We start from the raw sequence: 14,990 nt of genomic DNA, 5'->3' as shown, positions 1-14,990 counted from the left end.
GACAAAATACCGCTAAGCCTTTCACCTGACGCACTAACGATTCTGCCTGGCTGGGAAGTGGTGGTGGAGGACAAACACAGATACAAAAAGACATGCATACATATACACAAACAAACACACACACACGACAAGCTTCTCTTAGTTTCCATCTACCAAATTCACTCACAAGGCTGAGTCTCAGCCTGAGGCTACAGTAGAAGACACCTGCCCAAGGTGCTACACAGTGGGACTGCACCTAGAACCATGTGGTTTGGAAGCAAGCTTCTTACCGAATGACTAAGGTTGCTTGTGTGATTTTGAAAGAATGAATTTTATATAAATGTGAGGTTGGTATGAAAATATTCCATAAAAAAAAATCTTATATTTCCACTAGGTTTTTTTCTCTTCTTCTCCCCCACACCGTTTTTTTTCAAATCCTGTACTTCATAAAAATTGCATCATCAACAGTTGGAGATTCTTATAATGTTGGCAGTGGGGAATGATACGTATTTGTTGGTGTCTGTATGTCTCTAGGGAGTATTGTGTTCTCAATCAAGTTCTTAAAGCATGAGTGAACATGCTGAAGGGCGAAGGCTTTGTATGTCATATCGTCTGCACTGGTTGTCACTCTGTTGCGTCACTGACAAAGACCGTTTAATTCTTAACGGTTCAGTTCACAGCCAGCCACCATACGACAAGGATGGACAACAAGAACACTTATGTAATTAATTTTTCGCTATTTCAGTTGGTTGTTTCTGTTATGTAAATCCCCTCATAGATTTGTGGAAGATGCCAGGAAACCATCCTAATGTGTTTTCTGTTGAAACTTTGAATAGAATTAAAAGTTGTGAGTGGATTTGGTAGATGGAAACTGAAAGAAGCCCGTCGTATATATGTATGTGTGTCTGTGTTTGTCCCCCCCAGCATCGCTTGACAACCGATGCTGGTGTGTTTACGTCCACGTAACCTAGCGGTTTGGCAAAAGAGGCCGATAGAATAAGCACTAGGCTTTCAAAGAATAAGTCCTGGGGCCGATGTGCTCGACAGAAGGCGGTGCTCCAGCATGGCCACAGTCAAATGACTGAAACAAGTAAAAGAGTATATGTGTTTGTGTGTGTATATATATATATATATATATATATATATACACATATACAGCTATTTTCCTTTATTAGACCAACGTTTATGAGCACATCACTATGCTATCCTCAGCTGCTGGGGAATAAAAAAGTTTCACTACTCACCTTTCATTCTCCTTATTATTTGACTTGTATATGTAGATTGTTGGCATATCAAAGAAAATGGTAAGTGGCATTTCCTCTGGCTAATTATGCTACCACTTCAAATCTCATTCAGGCCAACCGTTCCTTTTATCCTTTCGGGACCCGATGAAATAAGGTACCAATCAATTACTGGGGTCAATGTAATGAACTTGTCCTTTCCCCTCAAAATTGTTGACCCTGTACAAAAATTTTGAAAGAATTGTTTAAACAGTAGGGTTGCTCTTTCGAAGGCTGACTGTTTAAACTTGCAAACTGATCCAGCTAATGATGGCAAAAATATATCATCATCATCATCATCGTTTAACGTCCGCTTTCCATGCTAGCATGGGTTGGACGATTTGACTGAGGACTGGTGCAACCGGATGGCTACACCAGGCTCCAATCTAATTTGGCAGAGTTTCTACAGCTGGATGCCCTTCCTAACGCCAACCACTCAGAGAGTGTAGTGGATTGAAAAAATGTAAAAATAGAAAGAAAATTGTTATAACATTCAAAGAATTTAAACAATTAAAAGTCATTTTTGTAACGAGGCTGGTCTTGTTATGTAAAGTAATGCAATCAGTTATGTTCAAACACACATTACGTGGAGATAGCCAGTTAAATGCATGAGAGCAATCAGTTAGTATTATTTTCCGTGAGTATAGTGTTCTTGGTGTATGTGATTCTTATTCTGAGAATTTTCAATGAGATTTTAAGCTGTTACACAGAAGTTGCGTAATTTGACTGATTACAGAGAATTTCTCCTCTGTTTTCAGTTTTTCTTGTTTGTGATGATATTTGCTGCATGAAGGATTACATTTGCCGTAATAACAATAAATTAAATTAAAGATAAATTTTTAAGTTGGTGGCATCTGCCAAATTTCAAATGAAAAATATTTGTTTTTGCCCCCCCCCCCCAAACCCCGAGAAAGAAACGAAAAATAAGTTTTCTTTTAATAATATCCAACTTGCATTGTCACTAAGTGATTTCTGTTTGTGGTTTGAAAATATTACTTCAGGTGGCCTTTTTGTTCTTTCACACATTTGTCACATTAGATTGGCTGAGACTGTCTTAGTGTTGGTCTGTTCCGTTAATTAATGTCATAGGTGGACGGTAACAATTGTAATTAAATCTCAACTGTTCACCATGACCTGATCACATGATGGAATGTTAACAACTATTTTGAGAAAAATATTGGAATTTCTGCGGATTGTTAGCTGATCCTTATACACTGACAAATTGTTACAAACCTGAGTTTCAGTCCCACTATGTGACACTTTGGTCTTACCAAATTCTGCTTAAGTCCCAGGTTGACTGAAGCATTACGACTGGATTTGATAGATTGAAACTGAAAGAAGCCCATTGTATATATGTATGTGGTTGTAAGCGAGCATCTTCATCATCATGATGGAAGGTTGCTCATTTTCAATCTTATCTAGGTATGGGAAGATTTTTATACCTTGCTTGGAAATAGGCATGCGGGGGCTGGGGGTGATAGGAAGCATAGTAGAAGACACTTACCCAAGGTACCATGCATTGGGACTGAACTCATGACAACATAGTTGAGAAGCAAACACCTACACTTGTTAATCTGTTAACCTAATTACGTGGTTTCCTAATCTACTAAATATGCCAATCAGCTCTTCAAATCACACTTCACTATCTAAGAGGACTTCGATAAGGTAGCTCTAGATGTCTTTCATCTGATGGGATGACCATGGCTGGAATGCTTCTATTGGGTGACATGGGCTATTTTAATGTATGGTAATCAATTAATTTTCCTCTTAGAAGTCAAATTATGCCGCCATTCCATGCCTGTTTATTGTAACACCTGCAGGTGTGCTGTTTATGCCTATCCTAATTGCCACAACCCTCGAGTATTAAAATACTGATTTTACAGTATTTAAAATTTTAGTTTCTCACAGTTTTAGTGCAAATATATCTGTGAAGTCAGTTTAAAGTTTCATCTATCAAAGCACTGTGAACTAATGTTTAATGTGTTGTTTTTGCCAAATCATCTGCTTCTTGTTTTTTTTTTCTATTTATTTATAGATTGTTCTTTTTCCTCACAAGGAAATCATTATTTAGCAATAAAACCTATTTCTACCTTCTATTACATCGCTAATTTAAGGCTATTCTGTAGCAGCAGCAGCAGCAATAATAGTGGTATTGGTGATAGTGGTAGTGGTGGTGGTGGTAGTGGTGGTAGCTAATGGAACAGGATGATTTCTTGCGACTGAAGTCTTTACTGTATGTTAATCGTTTGTGCATGAATTTTTATGGCAATATTCAATTTTGTTGAGAGACACCATGTATGTGTATATGAGAGAGAGAGAGAGAGAGAGAAAGAGACAAACAGACAATGTATGAGAAAGCTTGAGAGAGAGAGAGAGAGAGATAGACAGACAATATATGAGAAAGACAGAGACAGAGAGAGACAATGTATGAGAGAGAGAGAGAGAGAGAGAGACTATTGCAGGCTTGTTGGTTGGAATAGGCTAACAACCCTATATTTATGCGATAAACTTTAATCCTCCTCCCCCTTTTCTCTTCCCTATCTTATCTAATATATTGCTAATAATACCCCCTCTTTTTCCCAAACTCTGACAGTAATATTTCCTTCAGTCTCAAACCGTTTCCTCCATTCTACTGCCACCTGTTTCTCCAGCAACCAATTCCTCATGTTTATTCATCCTGATTATTATTTGAATCCATCTTCTTTTTACTTGCTTACATAAGTTCGGTTTGTTCTCTTATGTGTGCACACGTGCTCGTGTGTTTGTGTGTCCTTGTGTTCATACGTACACATGTGCGTTTATGTGTGTGTGTGTGTGTGTAACAAAGCTTGACATCATTAATGCTATAGATAATTGTATGTTTTGTATAATGTTATCTGAACTGCAATTTCAACCTAAATCTTTTATAATAATCTTTTATCTAATAATCCATCCTCTTTTTCCTTTTTCGCTATCATATTTATTCATTATTATATATCCATTAGATTTCTGAGAGTTATTCTGTATCTCTTCAATTAAGGGTTGGGAAAAGACCCAAAAAGAAAAGGGGGGGGAGGATGGGAGGAAGAGAAAAAAGAAACCTGTATATGTATGTGTGTGTGTATATATATATATATATATATATATATATATATATATATATATATATAGAAATAGAGGCTGGTAATTGAAAAAAGACAAAAAAAATGAGAGAAAAGAATGATAATTTAATTATTTCATGCAACATCTAAACCCAAATTGTTTTTAGTATTTACTAGTCTACATCCATCCATCCATCCATCCGTTTTTATTCATGTTGCTATGGTGAGATTGGTTAGTGCAATATTTAGACATTTCCATACTGTCAGAACAAAATCATTTATAGTTGCTCCGTTTTCTCTCTCTCTCTCTCTCTCATCTTATTGTCAACCACCTCGCTGTGAAAATGGGAGTGGAATAGATCTTACCAGCTAGGTTGACTAACTGATGTAATGCAGGTGTAAAGGAAAAACCTTATTTGATACCAGGAGTGAATTGCAAGTGTATAAGAAAGAACCAGTTTGGGTGTTTCTGTTTTTGAGTAAAACAAAAATAATAATGAATTTAATTTTACAAACTCATAGGTAGTGGCTGTGTGGTAAGAAGCTTGCTTCCCAACCACATGATTCTGGGTTCAGTCACGTAGCATAGCACCTTGGGCAAGTGTCTTCTATTATAGCCTCTGACTGACCAGAGCCTTGTGAGTGGATTTGGTTGCCAAAAATTGCTCTCTCTCTCTCTCTCTCTCTCTCTCTCTCTATATATATATATATATATATATATATACACACACATTTACATGTATGTATGTATGTATGTGTGTATGTATATGTGTGTGTGTGTTTACATCCCTGTAACTTAGCGGTTCAGAAAACATACAAGTATATGAAGAATGGCCGTTTGGATATGATGTTTGCTTCTCTACCATGAGATTTTGGATTCTATCCTCCTGTGTGGTATCTTGGGCAAGTATGCCATCATAAAAGATTCGAAACAACAGGTACTGCTTGTATGACAATAACACTTGTCTACAAGTATCATGCAACAACATATGATGGGCTTCTTTCAGTTTCCGTCTGCAAAATCCACTCACTAAATTTTGATCGACCTGAGCCTATAGTACACGATACTTGCCTGAGGTACCACACCATGGGATTGAACCCCAAACTGTATTGCTTGGAAGCAATCTTTCTAACCACAGAGGGTTCTCTGTTCCTTACAAATGAATAACAATATCATGACAAAGGTGATTATGCTGATTGATTGTCGGGACTCATGGTGGGTTAATGATATATGAACAGTATTAAAAGATATTATAATAAATACTTCGTATTGTATAGCTCTCTCTCTCTCTCTCTCTCTGTCACTCTCTATCTATCACATGCGCATGCACACACACACACACACACAAACAGACACACTGCTGCCGAATGCCAGCCATTGAGTTTTCATTACCTTATTTGTCTTTTTGTAGTCGGCATTATTTCTTTGGTTAGCTTCTGGAATTACAATGATCTTCTTTAGGAATTCTCTTTTATTTAATTATCTGTTGGGTTGATCCATAATCATACAGTCCCGGCATTTGACCTTCTGACATTTCTAACCTCAAGACCCTTCTCTTGCCGTTTTAAATATTCCAAATAAAATGCTTCTGAAAGTGTTTACAGTTTGCTTGAAGCATTGTGACTTCAATTCTAAGAAAGAATTAATCACCTTTGATTATGATATAGATAATTAAATAACGTTTTGGTCAGAAATGTAAGGTTCATTTTTTTTCTTGTCCCTCCTCCCCTATTTCTCGAGGAAACTACAAGAAAGGTGAAGTTCAGTTCTACTGTTTCCTGAAAAACTCTTTCTTTGTTTTTTACTTGTTTCAGTCATTGGAATGTAGCCATTCTGGGGCACCACCTTGAAATATTCTAGTCAAACAAATGGTTCCCTGTACTTCTTTTTTTCTTTTTTTTGAAGTCTTGTACTTATTTGATTGGTTTTCTGCCACACTGCTAAATGACATGGATATAAACAAACCAATATCAGTTGTCAAATAATTTGCACTTTTACTCCAAATGAAGTTGGTCAAAGGCACAACTTCACCACCATCATCATAATCATCAACACACTACCTTGACTGAACCAATCAGAGACACTCTCTCATTGCTTGACTTTCTAGAAATAGCAGCCAAATCTGCTGAAAATTACACTCCGTCATCTAGCTTCTGTGAAAATAGAGAAACTGGATAATCATCTTACTCAAAAGTGTCTGTGTAGCTAATCTCTCAGTGATAAATATTCCTGATTAGTTAATGGTTGTGATGCAAAAAGACAGAAGATAACTCTCGGTTCTTAATTTTTACACTTGCTTCAAAGATAATGAATAAGAAATATACTGAAAATAAATTTTTAACAGGTTGCATATAAACTTACTACTGCTGTATCGTTCCATCTCCTCTCATGCATGTGTGCAGATGTACGGATAGGTGTCAAATTGTTTCACTGAAGGAAGAATGTCTGCTACCCTTTTTTTCTTCTTTCTTTTCTCCCTTTTTTAAAAAAATTTTTCTTGTCTTTTCGATATGGTTGTTTCAGTAGCTCCAAGTCTGTGAAGAAACACCATTTGATCTAAGAACTACTCGTTGGGTAAAGACTTATACTGCATCGCACATTCTAATTCCCTCAGATGGTGTTAATATCTTTTTTTTCTTCATTTTTTTTTCTTTTTTTTTTTTTTTGGTTACTTCTTCTTGTTGTCTTTCTTACCTCTATATCTTTTTTCTGTTGCACAGTTCAGGAGGTTTTTATCTCATTTTTCAATCTTCATTGTAAAAGAAAAAATAAATAAATAAATAAAACAAATAAAACAAAGAGGGGGAGAAAAGAAAGTGGCCCTTTTCTTTTTCTTCACAAATACAATCAGTAAAAGTAAAATGGTCTTACCTATTCTTCCCCTCCCCTATCCCTCTCTTACCGTTTCCATGTCTCCATATCTTTTATTTTCATCTTTTTTTCCTCTTTGTCCTCTTTCTATTTTTCCTCCTTTTCTTCCTTCACTTTTATCTTCAACCTTCTGATTTTCTTCTTCTTAAATATATTTCTGTTATCTTTAATCGTCTTTTTTCTTCTTTTTCATTCCTTCTTTTTCTTTCTCACTACACTCTTTCTGTCCTCTTGCTCCACCTTCCTCTCCCTCCCCCCTATCCACACTCTCCTTCTTCCCCCCACCCACACCTTTCATCTTTTTTGCCACTTTTCTTTCCTTCTTTCTCTAACACCTTTCTGCTCTGTTATTGCATGATATTTTCTGATAGTATTTTTGTCAGCTTTCCATTCTGCTGCCATATTATTGAAGAAATTCCATTTCTGTGGCGTTTACATAGAAGAGTAATACCAGATATAAACATTCGTAGCCATGCACCAACACTTTCTCTCTCTCTCTCTCCTCATCTCTCTCACTTTCTGTATATGTGTACATATAAACAACCATAGGGTGTTAATGTTCAAATATAATTTAGAAGATTAACTTGCCTAAGCAATCCCTTCGAAGTATGAGAAGCAATCTTTAGATTGTTTTCACAACATTACCACAATCTTAATTGCTGTCACCACCATCATTGCTATTATAATTCATGGAAATCCTTCATTGTCGTCATCGTCGTCATCATCGTCATTTGACATTTGTCAGGATTGCAATATTTTCTTATTTCTTTACTGCCCACAAGGGGCTAAACATAGAGGGGACAAACAAGGGATTAACTCAATTACATCGACCCCAGTGCGTAACTGGTACTTAATTTATTGACCCTGAAAGGAGGAAAAGCAAAGTCGACCTCGGTGGAATTTGAACTCAGATTGTAAAGACTTAGAACGAAATACCGCTAAGCATTTCGCTCAGCATGCTAACGTTTCTGCCAGCTCACCGCCTTTTAGTTCTGTCTACCAAATCCACTCACAAGGCTTTGGTCAGCCCAAGGCTATAGCTGAAGACACTTCTCTAAGATGCTACACAGTGGGACTGAACCAAGAACCATGTGGTTGAGAAGGAAAATTCTTACCACACGGCTGTGTATATGTTTGTGTGTATTCTTGTCTTAAGATCATGTGATGTCTGCAAACAAACCTCACCACCATACGAGCAATGTTGCTTGTTTCCAATCTTCCACAAAAAATGTCTGGCCATGGGGAAGTCTAAGGGAGATTTAAACTTTCCAGCATCCCTTGACCGGTACCCCACAAAACAAGAGCTAAGTACCCCTACAGTTAATACCCTGTTAGAACCCGCTCTGAAAACCTGTTTTACTTATAATTCTTCCATCGCATTATTTCACCAACGTCCTCTGTTTTCAGCGCTTCGCCACAATCACCTCTGGTTAACCTAGTTAATTAATTAACGCAATTGCTCTAATCTAATTAGATTTCAAGTCAAAAAAGAAAAGAAAATAGAAAACAGCTAATACAAAGAAACAATTGTAAAAAGTGGTAGAATAAAAAGAAAGAAAGAAAGATAAAAGGAAAAACAAAGAAAACTATTTCTCAATGTCTTAAAGAAAGAGCCAGGAAAATTCAACTGTAGAATTGAAGAGATACTGTTTGTTTTTAGAACAATTGAAAAAAAAGAGATAAATGAGAAATAGGGGCGTGAGGGGGGGGGGGGGAGAATACAGAACAAAGAAGAAAAGAAAATGAAAAATATTCAGTCCAAGTCGTTATTTTACATAAAACAGGTTAATAAATACACACACACACACATACACATATATGCACACACAAGTGCATGTACACAAGCATACATACGCACTTTGCTAGTTGACATTACTGCCAGTCTGTGTAGTGTTTTGTTTTGTTTTTTTTTTTGTTTTTTTCTTATTTTGTAAAGTTGACTGCAGGCATTGTTTGATGTTGCAATGTACTTAATGCACTGGGAATTGTCGGTTCACAGCCAGCCTGCTTGAAATGTCTCCGCACTCGTGTGTACTCATGACTTTAAAGATGGAGTTTGGTACTACAAACTGAATCTCTATCTATCTGTCTCTATTACTCTCTCTCTCTCTCTCTCTCTCTCTCTCTCTCTTTCTCTCTCTTTCTCTCACACACACAGCAGTTATTGTTGCTATCAAGTTGTGTAGGAAAGGTGATTGACCACTAATATCTTTCTTAGCAACTAATTTTCTTTAAACCTACAAAGTGGGTGTGACTGTGTGGTTAAGGAGTTTTCTTTCAAACCACATGGTTCCCAGTTCAGTTCCACCTCGTGGCAACTTGAGCAAATATCTTCTACCAGAGCCCTAGGTCAACCAAAAGTTTGAGAGTAGATTGACAGAAACTGAAAGAAGCTCATATCATCATCATCATCATCATCATCATCATCATCATCATCATCATCATCATCGTTTAACGTCCGCTTTCCATGCTAGCATGGGTTGGACGATTTGACTGAGGACTGGTGCAACCGGATGGCTACACCAGGCTCCAATCTAATTTGGCAGAGTTTCTACAGCTGGATGCCCTTCCTAACGCCAACCATATATATATATATATATATATATATGGATATATATATCTTTGATCATTCATTTGTTTCAGTCATTTGACTGTAGCCATGAAGGAGTGCCACCTTAAAGGGTTTTATTCAAACAAATCGACCCCATGACTTACTTTTATTTTTTTTAAGGCCTAGTACTTCTATCAGTCTCTTTTGCTGATCTGCTTAGTTACAGGGACATAAATACATCGATACAAGTTGTCAGGTGGTGGTGGTGGGGGACAAACACAAACAAAAAGACACACACGCAAATATATATACACATATGATGGGCTTCTTTCAGTTTCTGTCTACCATCTCCACTCACAAGGCTTTGGTTGGCTCGAGGCTATAGTAGAAGACACTTGCCCAAGTTGTCACGTGGTGGGACTAAACCCGGAACCATGTGGTTGAGAATCAAGCTTCTTAACACACAGCCACAGCTGCATATATATATATATATATATATATGGGTGTGTGCGTGTGTGTACTTGTGTTGTGTATACGCTTGTGTCTCTTTGCTTTCACATTGCGTGATGATTGTAAATAAGCGTCACTGTTGTATGAGCAGCATCATACATTTCCTATGTTCAGAGAAAACATGTCTGGTCATGGGAAATATCACATTGCTTAGAAACAGGTATGGGTTGGTGACTGGGAGGGTGTCCAGCTGTCGAAAACCCGGACTCAATAATCTCCAATCCAAGCCCTGTGAGTGTGGAAAAGTAGATATTAGAATGAACAATGTAATAGCTTTCGGAAAGTTTTCTTTGCCTTGTAGATCTTAGCAACCAGCAGCATGTACCGTTGATGGTACTCTGTACCTGAACTGTGTCTCTGTGTTAGTCTTGTTTCCAACATCATGACTAATTGTTAGGCTTGTCTTTCTTATATGCTAGGGTGGGCAAGGTATATAATAGATGCTGACAGAGAAGTCGGTGAAATGAGTTTTTAACATGAAATGAGTAATTAACTTCAAAGTCAAATTTCTAGATCGCTGGTTTCCAATGATTTTTCTTTTCTTTTTTTTTTTTTTGACTTCATGTTGCATCAGAAATCAAATGAGAAATTGCTGATGCACTTTGCTTTGAAAGTTTGAAAAATAAAATAAGATAAAATAAAATAAAATAAAATAAAAAAGGAAAGTTAAAGTTAAAAACATGGAGAACTTTTGTTGCTCCTTGTTTTATGAGTCATATAAAATTATAACTAACAGGTTTTTCAAGGCAGCCAAGTGTGAGTGTGAGTATGTGTGTGTATATGTATACACGCACATGCATGTGTGTATATGTATATATATATATATATATATATATATATATGTATATATATATATATATCTTTGCAATAATGAAGTCAAATCAGATACTGATATTTTGAAACTGTTTAATTGCATATATTTCATATCTGCATAATATACAACAGGAAATGCTTCCAATTCGTATTAAATGATTTCAATATATCACTATTGAGTTAGACTTCATTATTGCAACCTATATGACTTCATGTCAGAGCAAACTAGTCAGTACAGGCTTGACATGTGCGGATGCTTTTAACAATGATTTGCAGTAGTTTGTTATATTGGACTTCAGTTGATATATATATATATATATATATATATATATATATAATCAACAAGAATGTACAGGAAAATCCAGGATGGTAATGTCAAAGAAGTGTTAAGTTCTTGTGATAATCCTGGTGGTGGTAAAGTGGTTCAGGAGAGGTACCAAAGGAGTGAGAAGAAAGTAGAAGAGAGGAGGAAGTTTAAACTGACAGGATCAAATTAGGGTCCACCAACCTTTCCTTCCGGTCAATCCAACATGCAAAGCTGTTCATCCAAGCATGTTTTGTTTTCTCTCTCCCCTCTCCATGTTTTTTTTTTCCTCTTTCCCTTCTGCAGAAGAGCATAGGCTCAGAATATCAAGAACTCCTCCAGTTTCCCTGGGTGTCAAACTAATGAACTTTCTTTGTTATTTCCTCACCTGTCTCTGTCTTCTGTTTTATGTTTTTTGTACAATCTTTAACTATATATATGGAATTTATATATATTTGTATGGAATTTCTGAAACCCTAAATTATATTTTTAAACTTCTGTGAAGCACCTAAATACCTCTTGTAATGTACCATTTAAGAACCACTGTTCTGAATTGATGGAAACAAAGCTGATGTCGAACTGAATATCAGATTAAGTACCCAAGGCTACCCAAGTAAGCTTCGTTGAGATTTGAACTCAGTGTGCAGAAACACTGGAGCAACTACTGCAGGGCATCTGCTTTAGCATTCTTAGAATTCTGCCAATCCACCATTCAGGGGTTGACAGCTTTTATTAACTTCTGAATGAAAATTCATGTTGACCATGGCCAGATTTGAACTCAGTACCCAAAGGATTAGAACAAATGCCACAAAGCATTTCATCCAACAATCTTAACAACTCTAATAATTTGCCACCCTCATGCCATTACTTTTTTTTGTTTGTTTTTTTGCTTAATGGTAAAAAGTAGTGCATTGACCAACTTTTAAGCATTAGATTGTTTACAAGGTACCTCAAATATTTTGATGTTCCTGCATTAACAATTTACTGAATTCTTCCTCTGTAGGAACTACATCTGTCTGAATGTTTATTCCATCTTTACTTTGCTTGTGTTTTTCTCTTCAAACATTGATCTTCAAGAGTTCAAACCAAAAACTGTTTAACTATTTAAACATCCTCCCATTTCTCTCTCCCTCTTTTTCTGTCTCTACTCTCTCTTTTTCTCTCTCCTTTTCTGTCTCTCTCTCATTTTCTGTCTCCCTCTATTTTTCTCTTTCTCGCTCTCTCTCTCTCTCTCTCTGGAGGACCTGAAAAGTAAGCAGTATTACTCTGTTGAGAGATTGCATATGATAAACTACAACTATATGTTTTCGCTTTTGCTTGTTTCAGTCATTGGGCTGCGGCCATACTGGAGCACTGCCTTAAAGGGTTTTAGACAAATAGATCGACACCTAGTACTTATTATTGTATTGATCTTTTTTGCTGAACCACTAAGTTATAGTTATGTAAACAAACTAACATTGGTTGTTGAGTGAATGGACATAAGCACAAATACACATGCATGCGTGTGCAATGCAGGTTCAACACAGTTTCCATCTATAAGATTCATCCACATGGCACTGGTTGGCTCTGGACAACAGTAGAAGACTCTTACCCCAAGGTGCCACACAGTGGGATTCAGTTTGAAACCACGTGGCTGCAAAGTGAGTTTCTTAACCACACAACCAAGTCTAGCCGAGTCTATATGGCATTTGTTTTTTAAATATTCAACTGTGAACTGTGCAGTAGTATTTGGTAGATCTAGATGTGTCCTAATTCCTGGCTCTTGAAGACTAGTGGCTAACTTCAGTTCTATTGTATGAAGAATGGTAAATCTCTCCCAGGATAATATACCAGTCTATTACAGAAAACTAACTCTACTCAGTGATGGGCTATCCACGTTATGGTAAGTTAGTGAACTGGAGCAATGTAGAATAAAGTGTCCTATCCAAGATTGGTCAAAGTTGTGTCCAATTTCATCCCATCTCCAATTATTTGACAATAAAATGCAAATGGTGTATGATAAAACATACCTAGCATGAACTAAGTGTATTTTACCATACCATCATCTTTCATCTACATAGTACATCTTATACTTTCCTAGTAGATACAGACCTAGTTGTATGGTAAAAGCATGTGCTTCCCATTCACATGGTTTTGGGATAAGTCTTACTGTGTGAGACCATGGGCAAATTTCTTCTACTGTAGTCTTGAGTTCTTCTATATCTTTTGGCTCACGTATACCTTGTGGGTAGCATTCGTTGTCAGTGGGTTTCAACATCATACGAGGGTGTAATGTGTATGCAGTCTACCATGAAAATGTATGGTCATGAGGGAAATTTTACTTTTGTTTTGAAATAAGTGAAGGTTGGGGAGAGAAAGGACATTCAGCCATAGAAAATCTGCTTCAATGAATTTCATCTGACCCATGCAAGCATGGAAAAGTGGACGTTAGAAAGATGATGATAAACAAGTATAGAAAAGGGGCCCAATGTATGTTTTTTTGTTTTTTTGTAGTCTTTCATCTCCTAATTAATATAAGTAATTAATCAAAAACTTAATTTTCTTTCTCTATCAATCCAAGAAGAAATACTTTCTATATCTACTGCAAAAAGAAGCAAAAAACAAACAAAAAAAAACAACAGCAAAAAAAAAAAAAATCAAAAACAATGTTTAGTTTCATAAAATAATTTATCACAATATTAATTTGATATCTCCTGTTGCTGTTTCCCACGCATGCACTGATTTAATCACACCATTTGCCATAATTGGCTGATGATTTGTAAATAATTAGTTTAACATTTAACCCTTTGTTTCTTGTTATTATATAAATAAAAGATCAGGCATTGTAATATTCTTTCAGGTAAACAACTTTTTTGTTGTTTTCAAATAATTTAATTATGTAAATTACTTCATAATTAACATAATTCAGTTTCATATATCATATCCTACACACATTATTTTCTGGAACATTTAAAAAAAAATTCTGCTATAAATCATTTTTTGGTGAAGGAAGTTGGCATTGGTGTTAAGGAGTTTGGTTTGTAATCATATATAGGTTAAGTTTCTGGACTGGACAAGGGCCATTGTGTCTTTGAATAAAGTACATCATTTCATGTTGCTCTAGTTTATCCAGCTGCAATTGGCCCTCCCTCACTCCAGGGGTCACATCCTCTGGGTGATGGATGGAATGTCTGGGAAGATATCTCTGTCTGCTATGACTTCATAGACACTTAAATTTGTTAGAAAAACCATTCATATTTCCAAATCACAACTTGCATGCACGTGCTTCCTAGAACTTCTTATTTATTTATTGCCCACAAGGGGCTAAACACAGAGGGGACAAACAAGGGCAGACAAAGGATTAAGTCGATTACATCGACCCCAGTGCGTAACTGGTACTTAATTTATCGACCCCAAAAGGATGAAAGGCAAAGTCAACCTTGGTGGAATTTGAACTCAGAACATAATGGCAGACGAAATACCGCTAAGCATTTTGCCCGGCGTGCTAACAATTCTGCCAACTCTCTGCTTCCTGGAACTTCTTTTTTTTTTTTTTTTTTTTTTTTTTTTTTTTTCATTTCTGCTGTAAATCATTTTGTGGTGATGGAAGTTGATGTTGGTG

The 14,990-nt window shown here is 36.4% G+C and overlaps 1 protein-coding gene across 18 annotated transcripts in view; it reads left to right on the top strand.

Moving 5' to 3' along the window:
• LOC106875384 (uncharacterized) overlaps positions 1–14,990 on the top strand; it is a 425,794-nt gene that overhangs the window by 103,416 nt on the left and 307,388 nt on the right. The gene's annotated exons all lie outside the window — the stretch shown is intronic.

The sequence above is a fragment of the Octopus bimaculoides genome, chromosome 20, assembly GCF_046866305.1.
Source record: "Octopus bimaculoides isolate indiv1 chromosome 20, ASM4686630v1, whole genome shotgun sequence".
Classification (NCBI taxonomy): Eukaryota; Metazoa; Mollusca; class Cephalopoda; order Octopoda; family Octopodidae; genus Octopus; species Octopus bimaculoides.
This window is presented reverse-complemented; position numbering and strand designations above follow the sequence as displayed.